Consider the following 15024-nt stretch of genomic DNA (forward strand, 5'->3'; position numbering starts at 1 on the left):
CTTAGTGATACAAAACTTTGCAGCTCTTTGCTGTCTTTCTTTTAAAGGGACCTGAATGGACAATTACTGTTTCTAAAATGTGCTACAGCCACCATTTCACCTCATCTATAGCTCAGATATCTCTGTGCAGCCAGAACGTGGGCAATGAAAAGGTGCAAGATGTGCCATTATCCATATGCTGAGAGCTATCAGTTGCACACTTATTGTCTCTCCAACAGTGTCATTAATTATCTACCATCATACTGAGAAGAGCTGAAAGGATAGATGAAAGAGAAGACACTAGCAGTAATTCCACCTAAACAAAGCTGAGGTAAGATATGGATTGGAGTCATTTTATTTTAAAGTATACCTCCATAATTATCAAGCTTCTAAATTCTGGGCTTATTGTACATAATTTGAATCAATCTGAAAGTCATATTGACTATATTCAGCTTCTTAACACTAGCACTTGAGTCAAGAAGTTAAAAATACATGGAGGGATGCAGGTACATGGAAGGAAGACAGAAAGAAGAACTTGTTGGAATGGGACCTATAGGATCTGCAAATGCTTCTGCTGAAAAAGAGATAAATAAATTAAATCAACTACAACATACAGTTATTTTCCCTTCTAATATTTTACAGACTGCTGTAAAGAACGTTATGCTCAAGTGTTCTCTATCTTCACTATAAATAAGACACCAAATGGCTTCCTATGGAGCAAATAAAGCATAATTTGGACTTTAGAATCACTGTTAAGTGTTGTGTAGCTCTGGAAGAGACTACATGGGGTGGCACTGAAATCTTCCTCACTGGAAGATTAGATAAACATCTCTCACAGATTATCTAGACATCTTTGCTCTCGTTGGCAACTCAGGCAAATGAGCCAAATGATCTTTGGTGTCCCTAAGGTGTTCTTGACTGTTGACACTAAAGATCTCCCTTGTTTTTCTGTAGCGCCCCAGGAGTTAAGATCAGCAAAGATTATCACCTAATTGCCACTTTGGAACTGAAGATGATGGGCACTGGAGTGAGAATGGTAAAGAGCCTTACTCCTGAACTGAGTTTATGGACACTTTGTGTAGTTTGCAGGAGTCTCTAAACCACTTTCCCATTCTTCTGGGAAATAGCTATGATTAAACAACAGGGAGGTATTTAAGGATGCTTCTCGGCTGGTCCTCCAGCAGAGAAAGCACTTGCTACCGTTCCTAGAAATTCCTTGGGAAGAACTCAAAACATAAAAGCCAACGGAAGGTCCATCTGTTGTCTGGTTGGTTGGTTGGTTGATTTTCCCTGCATCTATATTAATTTCAGTCTCTTGCAGAACTCTTGCTCTGGCCAAGGCTCTTATTCAAGTAAGCAAATTGTCATTTAATTTTTTCTAATAATCACCTGCTCCTTGTCTTGCTGTAGGAGTTGGATGGTCACAAACCCTCTGAATCATCATTCAAAAATAAAAAAAATGCATGTATGCATTTATATCAGCTTGGACATACACCCCATGATTTGGACACAACAGTCTTTACAAACTCAGTCTTATTTTAATGCCTGTTCTAATAAAATGCAACTGTCTCTCCATGGCAGCTTTGCGAGATTTACTTCCCCCACCCTCCCATTTTATTCTGCTACATTTCCTTGGAGCATCTAGCTTATAGATTTTCTCCAATTACCAGGCTATTTGGCTTCCATCTGTTCAATAATTCAAATATATGCATCAAAGGCACACATGGCACAATCCCAGGTAGTAACATCCCCTTTCCTTTCTGCCTTTTTGTAGCCAAGTAATTTGCGTATAAGGTGCGCAAAGGTAACATGCTCCTGTTTGCCTCCATGGTTCTGGTTTGTGCATCAGATCCCCCCGCTTCCTCTTTGCAGACCTCCATGCATCGCTTGCGAGCTGCCACTTCATTACCCTCACAGCCTCTGGTAGGAGAGCTGAGCCGTGAGCAAAGCCTGGTGGCATCAAGGGTTTGGCCTTTCTGGCAGCAGGGCTTTAAAGTAGGCATGCCTTAAAGGCTGTATCTAATACAGCGGCAGCAGGGCTCTCCAGGTCAACGTCCAGCGCCGGTACGGACATTAAAGGTATGGTTGACATGCTTACATGCTCGTGTGGAAAAGTGCTCTCCCTAGGCTCTTCCCCTCCTTTCTCCCTCCCCTCCATGACTTTTGACAGATCGGTATTTTGCCAGTTGTGTTTTCACTACAGAAGAAGCAGCAAGACAACGGAGTAGCGCTCCCTTCACCAAAACCCCACGAGAAGCCAGCTCCAGCTGACCACATGCGCAGGAGGTTGCAACAGCAGGATGGGGCAGAGGACCCCCGTCCCAGGAAACGGGGGCTTTCCATCCCTCTCAGCAGCCCATTCTCTTTGAGTGCTCTGAACTCTTTTCACTGCCTTTGTTTTTCTCTGCTCCCCCGAAAACCAAGACACTTGTTTCACCATAGGGGTGCCAAGGTCAAAGGTTTGAGGAGACCCCAAGAGGCTTTTGGAGAGATGCATCATTTAGTGACCCTAATTGATAGAAAAATTTAAGAAACTCCAGCAAGAAATGAATAAAACGCCATCAAAGCAAGGACAAGTAACAAAGATGTCAGGGAAAAGGAGGCTTCTCTGGAGAATGGACGAGGGATCATACACAGGAAATAAAAGAGAGATTAAGAAAACAAGCACTGTACAAGAGGAGGAGATACTTATGAGAAAAAAAAATAGATTAAATTTGCAGCAAAAGACATGGGATAAATGGGAAAAGCTGATCTGGATTAAACGAATTATTTGGCTAGGCCACTATCCTGTTTTCCTTCAATGTCAATAGCAAATGCTACAGAGAAGTGGTACAAGGTACATTCCTACACAGCTGCAGAAGACGCTTCACCCAAACCCCAAGCCGAGGACCGGTAAGTTCAGCCTTCAGGCAGGCAACTACTGTGTAATTGCTTTATAACTGTGTAATATGAAAAATATATCTGTGATGGCATTCTTATTGATGTAAATATCTATTTCTTGCAAAGGTTCAATGCAATACCTTTTGATAATACCTCGGGGTAATACTTTCCAAGGCGAAATTACACCTTGTATCTCTTTTTCAGTAGAAATGTCTTGCCTTTTAATTTAATTGGTTTTCCTTTGCTTCTGCATTATAATGAATGTGCAGCACAGCCATACCCAAACTACTTTATGCCACTTAGTATACATACATCTAACATGTACATATATCAAATTAATATCATATTTGTCCTCTTTTTAAATGACACAATACTAATTTGTATGTATATCACAAAGCCATTATTTTTCTAATCAGACTTGTGAACAAGGAAACTTTTAAAACGTGGTTTAGTCAAATGACTTGCCTCAGCTTTCTCTGCATAGCAGCTGCTATAGACCGCATTTGTATCAAATACATTAGGACACAGGCCCAACCACACTTTGTTCTGGCAAATTTAGCAGCAGCTCTTGGAAGTCTTTGGTGAGCCATGACTCAAACAACACTCATAGACAGGTCTGGAAACAAAGATTTTATAAAGCTGCTGCTGCTAGTAAAGGATTTACAACCCAAATGCTAACATAGGCAACAAGTTTTCTCCCTTTATCCTAAATGCCTTTCAGTGGTTGCACTTCTTTCCCCTCCCCTCCTCACCCCCCAAAGGAAAACACAACTTTTGCCCTAAGGGATATCATCATTACAGAAAGAAACAGTGCAGTCATAAAGCTTTCGCATGACACAGATCATTCAACAGTTGTGCAATTACTCTGAAAAGCTACTTATTTTTGAACACAGAGCTTTCACTCAACACAGGCCCGAGGCATCACGATCGGATCTGTATCTGCAGTATCTCAACCAGTTTGATCTAGGGCTTTTGCTCATTATGGAAGCTGTAGCCTTGTGTGAGGTTTACATCTAGATTCAAATAGTTTCTAAAGCATTTTGGAGCTGGACTGGCATTAAAAGGTATTACGAAATCATAATAATTTCCAAGAATTAATTAGAAGTTGTTTTGGATACCTCTCTTCCCCTAAATCCACCTGGTTTTCTTTTTTTTTAAGGTTTACAAGCCACTTTCCCTACAGAATTCATACAGACTAATGGAATAGCAAGTGACTACACAGAGGCAACAAGGAAAGCAATAATACCTGAAGTGCTCTCAGGTAAACCAAGCAAATGAAATATAGAGCATATTCCAAACATGAACACTTTTGAAAATTATTCTTTAGGGACAGATACAACTCCCACAGCCCCTGTGTGTGCTCCGATAGCGGGGTATAACCACCTAGATGGAAAAGTTGATTCCCATTGGCTTCTCCGACCAAATTTATACAAAAATGCTGGTCAGTACTACCTTTGAGAGCAGTAAGAAATCAAATTTTTCTCCATTATATAGCTGCATAGAAAAACATATTGAAATGCAGGGGAGTGTTTTCTACCCTCTAAATCATTGCGATTGCAGGCCACACTGCTTACAACACTATCATTCTGGCTGACACGGACATAGCATTAGCTACAGGCTCTCTTACCGCTCCTTGCCATGCTGACACTACAGGAGTCAAGCCATTATTATTCTGCTCTTTTTACAGTCTCTTAAATATCAGATTTTTTATTATTATTATTATTTTTTTAAACTTTCCATGAACCTGAGCTCCTCCTGACCCAACAGCCCCAGTAATTCTGCTGACCCTTTGCTAAGCGTGCTTCTCGAAACATCCACAGCTATAGCTGTGGGACAGCTGCTCACATATTAGCAACCTGGGTGGGAGCAATCAATTGCAGGGCCTTTTAGGGTAATGCAGTTTCAACACATACTGAAAGACATAGTGGTGAGGTGAAAATGACTTACAGGCCCAATTCCTTTCTGCAGTTCAACTCTATAAACTGCAATAATTCACTTCAAAGGAAATTTGAATGGGTTATTCTACATTTATACAACAGCAACAGAACAGAGTTATGTCCTAAACACTTTGCAAGAAACAAAAATAATTTTTCACCACACTTGCTCCAGAATAAAATTAGATTTTAACTTGGTTTGCATGTATTTGAGATAAAAAAAGACAACAAATTGGCACAGGGGTCTACATGCTGAAATACTCAGAATGCAATAGAGTTTACAGACCTGTACAAAGGCAGGTAACCTCTCAGTGGCCCCATCACGGTATTTCCAAAGGAACGTTACAAATTCTCATGGCCAACCCTGCAAGTAGTGGAAAGAATAGTTAAAACCATAGGGTTTCCAACGGAAAAACAAATAAGATCAGCTATCTCCTTGGATACACAATGCTAAAAGTCAGTGTAGAATTGGTTTAGAGAATGTTAAACATTTTAAACTACGAAAGCAGCAAGATCGTAACAATTATTTAAATACAACATAAACATTTTAAACTACGAAAGCAGCAAGATCGTAACAATTATTTAAATATAACAAAGTCCAAGTTAGATAAAATACAAAATGGTAAGTTGTTTTTAAAGACATGTTACTGAAAACAGTCTTGATAAAAATGCAATGAATATGTGGGACTGGATTGGAAAGGAAAGAAAAGAAAAAAGAGAGGATCCTGCATCAATTTATATTCCCTTTGAACTGTCTGTAATACAGACCTTAAAGTGCATGTTCAAACATATAGCACATCAAAGAAGCAGCCATTTATTTCTAGCCAGGGCACTTCTAGGCTTTTGGTAAATGAAACCAGAAACAGTCTAGTGGAACTGTGCTGTGTGATAAAGCATGTACTGATGGGTTCTGCCCAACATCAGTAAACAATTGTTTTTTCCTTTAACCAAAGGAAAAAATTTCAGCAGTAAACAAATGCCTCGCATCTTGCATGATTCTTCAACAGAGTCAAAGCAAACCTGTCTTTTCACACCTCCTGCATGTGCTATTCCAAGTCAAAATACAAGTTATATTCCCTGAGATCTATCAGTTGCTATGTTTTCGGTTATGACAACTGTGGCACACAATCACAGAAACACAGAATGTTAGGGATTGGAAGGGACCTCGAAAGATCATCTAGTCCAATCCCCCCACCGGAGCAGGACTACCTAGACCATATCACACAGGAACGCATCCAGGCGGGCCTTGAACGTCTCCAGAGAAGGAGACTCCACAACCTCTCTGGGCAGCCTGTTCCACTGTTCGGTCACCCTCACCGTAAAGAAGTTTTTCCTCATATTTATGTGGAACCTCCTGTGTTCCAGCTTGCACCCATTGCCCCTTGTCCTGTCAAGGGATGTCACTGAGAAGAGCCTGGCTCCATCCTCATGACACTTGCCCTTTACATATTTATAAACATTAATGAGGTCACCCCTCAGTCTCCTCTTCTCTAAGCTAAAGAGACCCAGCTCCCTCAGCCTCTCCTCATAAGGGAGATGTTCCACTCCCTTAATCATCTTCGTGGCTCTGCGCTGGACTCTCTCTAGCAGTTCCCTGTCCTTCTTGAACTGAGGGGCCCAGAACTGGACACAATATTCCAGATGCGGCCTCACCAGGGCAGAGTAGAGGGGGAGGAGAACCTCTCTTGACCTGCTAACCACACCCCTTCTAATACACCCCAGGATGCCATTGGCCTTCTTGGCCACAAGGGCACACTGCTGGCTCATGGTCATCCTGCTGTCCACTAGGACCCCCAGGTCCCTTTCCCCTACGCTGCTCTCCAACAGGTCTATCAAGGGTAAATCCAATACACTATAGCTTTCTGCTATAATCCCCCTGGAATCCACACCCGTTGTTGTAAAGATGATTATCTGGGTATCCCTGAGGCCAATTTTTGTAGTTTTTGTATAAAAATCACCTCTTGCATAAGACATGAAATTTAAAATCTTCCCCTTCACAGATATCATTGAGTCACTCCATTACCTCTGGGACAGATATAAATTATGCATTCTTTGATTCTCTTTAAAATTTTAGATGCACAAGGGGACACAGAAGCATCTAAATGGTACTAAAAATACAAGGCATTCAAGAAAGAAACAATAACTTGTACAGTATTAACTGCTACAGTGCTCCAAAGGGCTCCGTGCCTGGTCAAGAAAAGCCCATAAAGCACTGAAACATAACAGCAGGCTTGCATGCTAATGGCTGCTAGTGACAAGGACTCATTGAATGTCACTGCTTCACATACGCATACTGTTCATTTTTCTTATCTATGTGACCTCTCCTTTGAAATGACTGATGAAACCCCTGTGAATTAGCATCTCTGCTTCTGGGCATTTGCCACCAAGAAGGCATTCAGTAACATCTCTACTAAAATACAAAAATAAAGCAAGGGGGAAAAAATCATAATCTTAACAAAAAATAGTCACTATGTCTGTTAAAGGATACTCAGTGTCTACTGCAAAAGAACTGCTTCTCCGAAGCTTCCTTTTACTTTGATGCCCTTTAAGAGTATTGGCTTGTCACAATACATGCATTCACAATGCAGACTTGGCTAACATTTTCATAATTGGTGTGAATAAAAAGGAATAGCTGTTACTGCAAGAAAAAAGGAAATGTCTCTGTTCTGATGCCCTGCTGCTATGATGACCTATTTCACACTAGCATCTGTTCTCTTCTGATGAACAACTCCAGATGTAAGCTGGCAAAAGAGCACTGCAAGTGTGTTACCCAGACGTCCACTGAGTGCTGCAGATGTTTTCTTCCATGTTTCACATTTAATGTGTGCCTGATTAATTTTTTCTTTATTATTTCAACTACTTGGCCTGCAGAATTTCCTATGAAGTTCGCAGAATCTGGGATCCAATCTGCAGCCATAAGGAGCAGCTCCCTTTGTGTAAGCGGGTTCATTAATGTCTGTAATAACCAGCCAAAAAAGCCTTGGTCTGAATTGCCACAAGAAATACAAACTTCAGTAATCTATTATTCCTTAATACTATTTGCCCGAGGATTTAACACAATGCTCATTTCAATTTCAAAATTACAGATGTTTGTAATATTCAGACGCATCAATCTGACCAAAAATATTATGCCTGTTCTCTGCCTCTAGCCCTTGACCTGAATGAGGTTAGTGACAGGGATATGAATGACTTGAGCAGAAAACAAAACACAAAAGTAGTTTTATCATGAAGTATAATATTTCTTCTGTCACTTAACCATTTTTTTTTCCTCTTAAAATTACAGGCTAGACCGCAAGTCTTCAAGGCTAGAAGCCACTACGACAGCCTAAGTGCCATTTAAAAGAATAATAATTTATGAGATGCCTTGGTGGAATAGCAAAGGGCACAGAGAAGACTCCCCAGGGAGGAGAGGATGACAAAGGTTACAAAGATAACTAAAGACTCGCCTACAGGAAGGGATTTTCTTGGAAGGAAGATGTTTTGTTGCAACAGCTTCATCCTATCTAACACACAGCCACCTCATCCAAACGAACAGTTCACCTTTAAGTTAGCTATAAGGCATTGCTTATGAAATACGCTCCTGAAATTCGTGGCTTAGAAGCTTGGCCACATACCCAATGCCCATGGGGCTGCTGCCAGGGCAGAACTGAGGACACTGTGGGTCTGTCCCACAGGGCATGACAGGATGCCTGGTGACAGGTTTGATCCCACCTAGGGGATCAAACTTGAAAAATCTCTGGAGTCTTTGCAAGCCAGTCCCTAAATAGATGCCACCTTTGGGGCACTCAGTACCATTTGCAGACCTCTAACAGACCACCACAGACCGGCGTAATTTCTCCTAGCAGCAATGCGAAGAGTTGGTATATGAGGAGCCTAAGACACACGGTCGATACATTGCTCCCAGGCAGTTGTAAATTTGCGCACCAGCCATCACGCTACACAGCAGTTTGGGCTGCTTTTTCTTGATACAGCTACAGCATTCCCTCCCTTCAGCTGCCGCAAGTACAGAAAAAAGAAGACAAGGACGAAGACAAGCAGGAACAACTCTTCTTGGCACAGCTCCGCTCTCTGCAGCATCATCTCTGGGCTCATAAAATACGCATTAACTGGTGGGAGAAGCTGGTGCTGCAAACCTGGGGGTAACTGGCGGCGTCTGCAGAACATCAGAGCGCTAAAGAAAAGCCTAACCTGAAGCCAGCATGCAATACAAGACAACTCTTACCTCTTAAGAAATGTGCAGCCATAACCATTTTGAAAACTGACTGTTTCCAACTGCTCCCAATCGGTTGTGGAAAGTTTCTGCAGCCAGATCAATGGCCGGCACTTGCAGAGGGGGTCTGCATGGCCCTGAAGGATACAGATGTAATATCTGCTGGTCAAGAAGAGGCTATTGATCACTTGCAACATAAAGGATTAAGCTTAATTGCTGTAGGACAACTGCCAGAGCCCATCCTCCTGGTATTTGATCTCCGTGCCAGGCCTCACAGTTCATAAAGAGGTACCTGAGAGCCAGGTAACCATTCAGGTAGATTTACCCAAGGCAAACTTTGGGGACTCTCATCTATTTTCTGTACTAAAATAGGGGAATTTGATGAAGGGGACTAATGCCACAGACATTAATAACATTTTCATTCCCGTGTTCCAACAGTCCCTGGTCCATCACCATGACCAATGAAGCCTTTCGTTGGCTATTCAGATCACAGAACATTTTTACAGTCCCATAAACGCATGCCAATGACAGTGGAGTGTGCCTTTGGGAGAGGGAAGGGCAGAAGACAAGTGGACAGTGGGATACAGCCGAGAAAGCCTCCGATGGTAACAACACCTTTTATCCTGCACATCACCTGCAGAAACAAGGAAAAGGGAACTTGATGGCACAGGAACATTGCAAACACAACGAATAACCCAGGCGATGTCCACTCCCAAGTGACAGATCCACCAGGTGTGCTGCCACGGAGCCCTCCTGAACCTGCCTGGGGAAGGGAACTGGCATTTCCAACATGCGCTTTGCCTAATGCTTAGAGTCGCTTACTCCAGCACGGTAGCTCCTTCTCAGTGCCAAGCCTTGGCGAGCTCTGCATGTGGGGTTTTATACTCTCTGGTGTCAGTTTTGTGTGCTCTGTCTTCCTTTATTAATTTTAAACAGAATGGGGGGGATGTAAATTCACCGTTGGGGATATGTCAGTGTTTGTTCAACATGCTCTATATACCTTTATTAATTTTGTATTGAATGGTGGATGTGATTTCACTCTGGGGGGAAATCAGGGATAGCGAAAGGCCTTTCCCACAGCAGGGCAGCAGTGGGGAAGGGGAGGTTATTTCTCTGGGGGTTTGTTTTGAGGGATTTGCATGCTTTCAGGGGCTTCTAAAGCTGAGGAACTTGTGCTTTCATGAACAGGCAGTTTCAGTGCCATGACCTCCTGGTCTGAAGAGGTTGATTATCTTAATGTAGCATTTGTTATGCAAGTCTTACAGCTTACAGTACATTTTAAAAGCAGCAGATGATGCCTTTTTACAGAGCAAGAACAGTAAATGACGGGGGAAATTAAAAAGCTTTCAAAATTAAGACTTATTTCCAAATAAGACTTATTTTTTAACAGTACAAACGCATAAAAAACACATGAACTACAAAAGGGTTGTTGTTTGACACAGGTTCACAAGGTTTAACTCTTGGTCACAAAGTTTAACTCTTGCCTCATTGCAAAAATTGCCTCAATCGGTGTGACCAGCTTGGCAGCCTATCATTTCTACCCCTGTGATCCCCAGCCCCCCAACAAGCTGACACTTGGCTTGAAGCATGCAGGGACACTCGACGCCCTGGCCTGCTATTCTCTTAGGCTTGACAGAGATGTTGCAGAGAGCTGCTCACTTGTAGATAGCTCTTTGTTATCTACCTTTACTTCACACAGCAAGGTTGCACTCCATCATAGCACATCCCTTTGTTACCAGACTCTTGGTCCAAGTGTATCTTTATTCACCTATATCATGACAATGGAGGGAATTTCCCCTTACTGTCCTATTTACTTTTATGGAAAAAATTCCCAGAGAAAAAAATTTTCATGGCTCCCTCAATTTCCAGAGGCTCCCTGGTCGCAACTTGTTCATACACAGCTTTGTCAAATTCTGGGAAACAGTAAACAGTGGTATCCTGAAGGGTCGGGACCTTTCTGGTACGATAGCCAAAAGGAAAGGAAAATACAGATGTTGTTCATCATTCAGTTTTCACTTCAAAAAATACGTATTTTTCACCCATAATTCTGCAATGCCAGGTACAGAGCCTGCTTCCACTTTTGGAAATCTCCACACACCAGAGGAGGTCTGAGGTACAGAGGTCTCTTTTCCTCTCCTTCTCCTACTGATTTTCAAAACACAAAGTCTGGGAGTTTGCAGCTCCTCTCCAGCTCCTCCAGTGCCTGCAGGCTGGAAGTCAGCCTTATGTTTGCTGCACAGGGCAATCTGGTCTGTGATTCTGCTGTACAGTTGACTCCTCTGTGATTCCAGGGACCTATTGTGAGAAGGGGGCCATGGGGTGAAGGTATTAATGAACAGCAATTTGGGGATAGTTTGCTGTATGGAGGAGGGAGGTGAATATTCACATGGGCAGTCTAATGCTTTTGTTTGCCATTCCCCGGGCAGCTGTGACATGGAGGACACCCAACGAGACAGGAAAAGATCTATTTCAGTGATCAAAAGATGCTACAGTAAGATTTATACTTATAAATAAGGACTTCCTATGATTTATACTGCTGAACAGTGCCTTACTGAGATTACTGCTCATAACAAACTTGAAACAGCGAACTGAATTAATTACTTGTTTGAGCAAAACACGTTATAGACTTGAAAACTGAATTACAGACTAGCTGGCTCTCATGGCACAAGTTTATGGTACAAGTTACTCTTTTCCTAACCTGGTGCAGGTGGCACATGAACTCCTTGTGTGACTGATGGCAGAGGCAGAAAGTTCCTGCACTGAGAAGCACGGTTCCCATTTTGAGCATCAGAAAGAGTGGAACTGCTTCAACTGAAAAATGAGCGAGGGAAACAAGAAAGAAAGGGGCTAGGGTACTGCAGCTGGCTGTCATGGGCTCTGTAAGTCAGCGCTTTTATACTTGCTGAATACAGCTGGATTTTGAACAAGCGGGAGGGAAAGAGGAAGGGCAGGATTTGGAAACTGGCTCACATCCATCCAAGACGGTAACATGCAACCCAGGGAAAAAGTAATAAATAACAGGTACGTGTCACAGCACGCGATGCTAGCAGCCTTTAATAAAGGCTAATGCACTGATACTTGCCAGCCTCCTTGCTGTGCTGCCAGCAGCCTGGGTGTTCCCAGAGACTGAAGGCAGGCAGGGAGGCAGGCAGCAAAGGAAGTCAGGCAGCGCTGCCTAGCTGTGAGCCCCTTGTTCAGGATCCTGCTTACTGCCCCCATGGAGGGGGACAGAAGTCAGCCAGTGCTCCACATCCTTTGTCTATTAGCTGTGTCCTGGACAAACTGCAGGTCAGCAGTGGTATTCTGTGCCCAGTTCTTCTCCAAGTCCTCCAAAAACAGAATGCGGGCTAGACTTCTGGTTTCTGTCTTGTGCCTTCCTGCAAGCCATCTTGCTCTCCACTCTTTCAGTGCTACTCTTTATGAAACTCTGGAGGGGGATTTCATTCAGCCATTGTCTCTTTTCATCCTGGAGAAAAGGCGGCTCAGGCAGGTCCTCATCACAGTATTCCAGTACTTAAAGGGTGGCTACAAAGAGGATGGAAGCTCTCTCTTCATGAGGAGCCACATGGAAAAGACAAAGGTCAACAGGTGCCAGTTGCACCAGGATAGGTTTCATCTCAATGTAAGAAATAAATTTTTTACAGTTAAATATTAACCACTGGAACAACTTCCCCAGGGATGTGGTAGAGTCCCCATCACTGGAGGTTTTCAAGATGCAATTGGACAGATAATCTCACCTAGGCTCCCTTTCCCACTGAAGGCTGGACAGATGATCTTTCTTTCTCTTCCAACCTGGTCTGTTCTATGATTTTATGACTAGCTATCCCCCCCAAATCCTACTTCTCTGGAGACTGATTCCCAGAGCTTCCCATCCAGACCTCCAAAGCTGCCCATATAATCTGCTCTCTCCCTCTGATGATAAGGTTATCGCATAATAATTTACATTGGAAGGGACCCCTGGGGGTCATCTGGTCCAACCTGCTGCCCAAGGCAGGTTGCTCAGGGTCTTCTCCAGTCAAGTTTTGAATATCTTTGAGGATGGAGATTTCACAGCCTCTCCAGGCAATTTGTGTGTGTTTGATCACATCCACGGTGATTATTTTCCCTCCAAATATATATAATCGAATTTCTTAGGTTCCAAATTGTGTCTGTTGCTGCTTCTTCTATTGCTGTGCACCTTTGAAAAGAGTCTGGCTCTGACTTATCTATTCCCTCCCATTAGGTAGTCACAGACAGCAGTAAGATACCCCAGTGGCCTTCTCGTCATTTGAACAGTCTCAGGTCTCTCCAATTCTCATACATCCTCTGTTCCAGCCCGTTGTGCACCTTGGTGGCCCTCCATGGGACTTGCTTAAGTGTGTTGATGCATTTTTCGTACTGGGGAGCCAAAACCAGAACAGTACTTCAGAAGTGGTCTCACAAGTGCTGAATGGAGGGTCAATAATCACTTCCTGCTAAGCTAGATCCATGCTGAAAGCATCCACGAGGCTGCAGAGCACAGAGCTGGAAGAAAATGCCCTAGAAATGCATGCCCAAACAGGAGCAAAATATACAGATTTTTGCTATGAGGGGACTAGCACTGAAACAAGCAGATGAGAGTCGGCCACCAGAGCCCAGAGCAGTAGCACGCACACAGGCAAGACAGAACAGCCAGTTGAGAGAGACTGCACAGAAATGAGGGGAGAAAGGTAAGGAACACCATAATATTTCAGAGCACATATCCACTTGAATATTAATACAAAGCAGCCACAACTGAACTTAAATTACTGCTGATCCTAACAGGAATAAAAACAGCAGTAATTTTTCTACTATAATAAAATAAGGAACTGTATCACACAAACACAGATTTTCTTAGTATCAGTGTAGCCTGGTTAAACGTTGTATAGCACCAGCATGACAGATCATAAAATGGGCCAAAAGTCGTATAAACCAATTGACTACGGAGGCATTTCTGTAACCCAGTATAAAAAGAAAAAAAAAAAGATGGTGATCCATTCAATCTTTGTCCAGAGATGACATATTTGCACCTTCTATTCAGACTGACAGTATCCTAAAAATAAAATTATTCATTGTTCTGCAAAGCTGCATCTCCAATACACAATACTGCAACCCCCACATACCTAGAAACGAGACCACTAATAACAGGAGGGAAGAATTTCTAAGAGAACCACGAAGGAAGAGCACGTGCATGTGGGACGAAAAATAGCGATGTGTCTACCACTTTTGTGAGTAACTCCCTCGGCAAAGAGCCATTTTAGTGTTAAGACCATGAAGTCTGCCTGAGACACGGTAGCAGCAGTAAGTCTAGAGCAAACAACAGCCTGGAGGAGAATGCTTTTATCAGGACTGCAAATGCTGGCTCTGTTAACAAAAAGCAACTTTGCATTACCATGGGTTTTTTACAGTGGCAACAGCAGCATGAATTGAGTCCATACCCAGAGCTCATCATAAGGAGCAATGGAAAGCAAAACTTGGGTTTCTTCTTACTTTGATACTGGAAGAAAAGAACGAGAACGAAGGAGGCTTTTATATCAGGAATAGTGCTCAAAGCACTGGAACAGCTGGAAAGTTTCCAATCAGTGCAACGATTTGGGAAATCTGCACATGAAATATAAATTTTGGTTAATATCTAAGATATTATTCAGATGAGTAGCTCTCTGTCATGGATACTTTTCTGCCAACGTGTATTTACTATATGGACAAGACTTTCAACAAGTCCCTTCTAGATCAGAAACATCATCCACTTCTTCCATTTTCCTGGAGGGAAGGCATTAAAATGTCAGAAGTTAATGAGTTACACAAACTCACTCTTTTTTCTTTTTTTGCTTTAACTTTACTCTCTCTTGCAAAAGGCTTGTTTTGATGTCTTTTGATACTTGTTTCTTATAGAGATTTACTTATGATAAAGACTTGTCCTTGACCCAGAAAAAATTAATTATGCACTGATGGTATCAGAGGATCAATTTTACGCAGAGAGTGAAGCGGTCTTTTGGACTGAACTGCCTTCTCTATAACCAAGGT

General features: G+C 42.6%; 1 protein-coding gene across 1 annotated transcript in view; it reads right to left on the bottom strand.

The window, feature by feature from the left end:
* ENOX1 (ecto-NOX disulfide-thiol exchanger 1) overlaps nt 1-15024 on the bottom strand; it is a 391653-nt gene that overhangs the window by 268083 nt on the left and 108546 nt on the right. Inside the window, exon 3 of the mRNA XM_068424932.1 lies at nt 5080-5157. The gene's annotated coding sequence lies outside the window, so the exon portion shown is untranslated. The remainder of the gene's footprint in view (nt 1-5079; nt 5158-15024) is intronic.

Source organism: Nyctibius grandis, chromosome 2, assembly GCF_013368605.1.
Source record: "Nyctibius grandis isolate bNycGra1 chromosome 2, bNycGra1.pri, whole genome shotgun sequence".
Classification (NCBI taxonomy): Eukaryota; Metazoa; Chordata; class Aves; order Nyctibiiformes; family Nyctibiidae; genus Nyctibius; species Nyctibius grandis.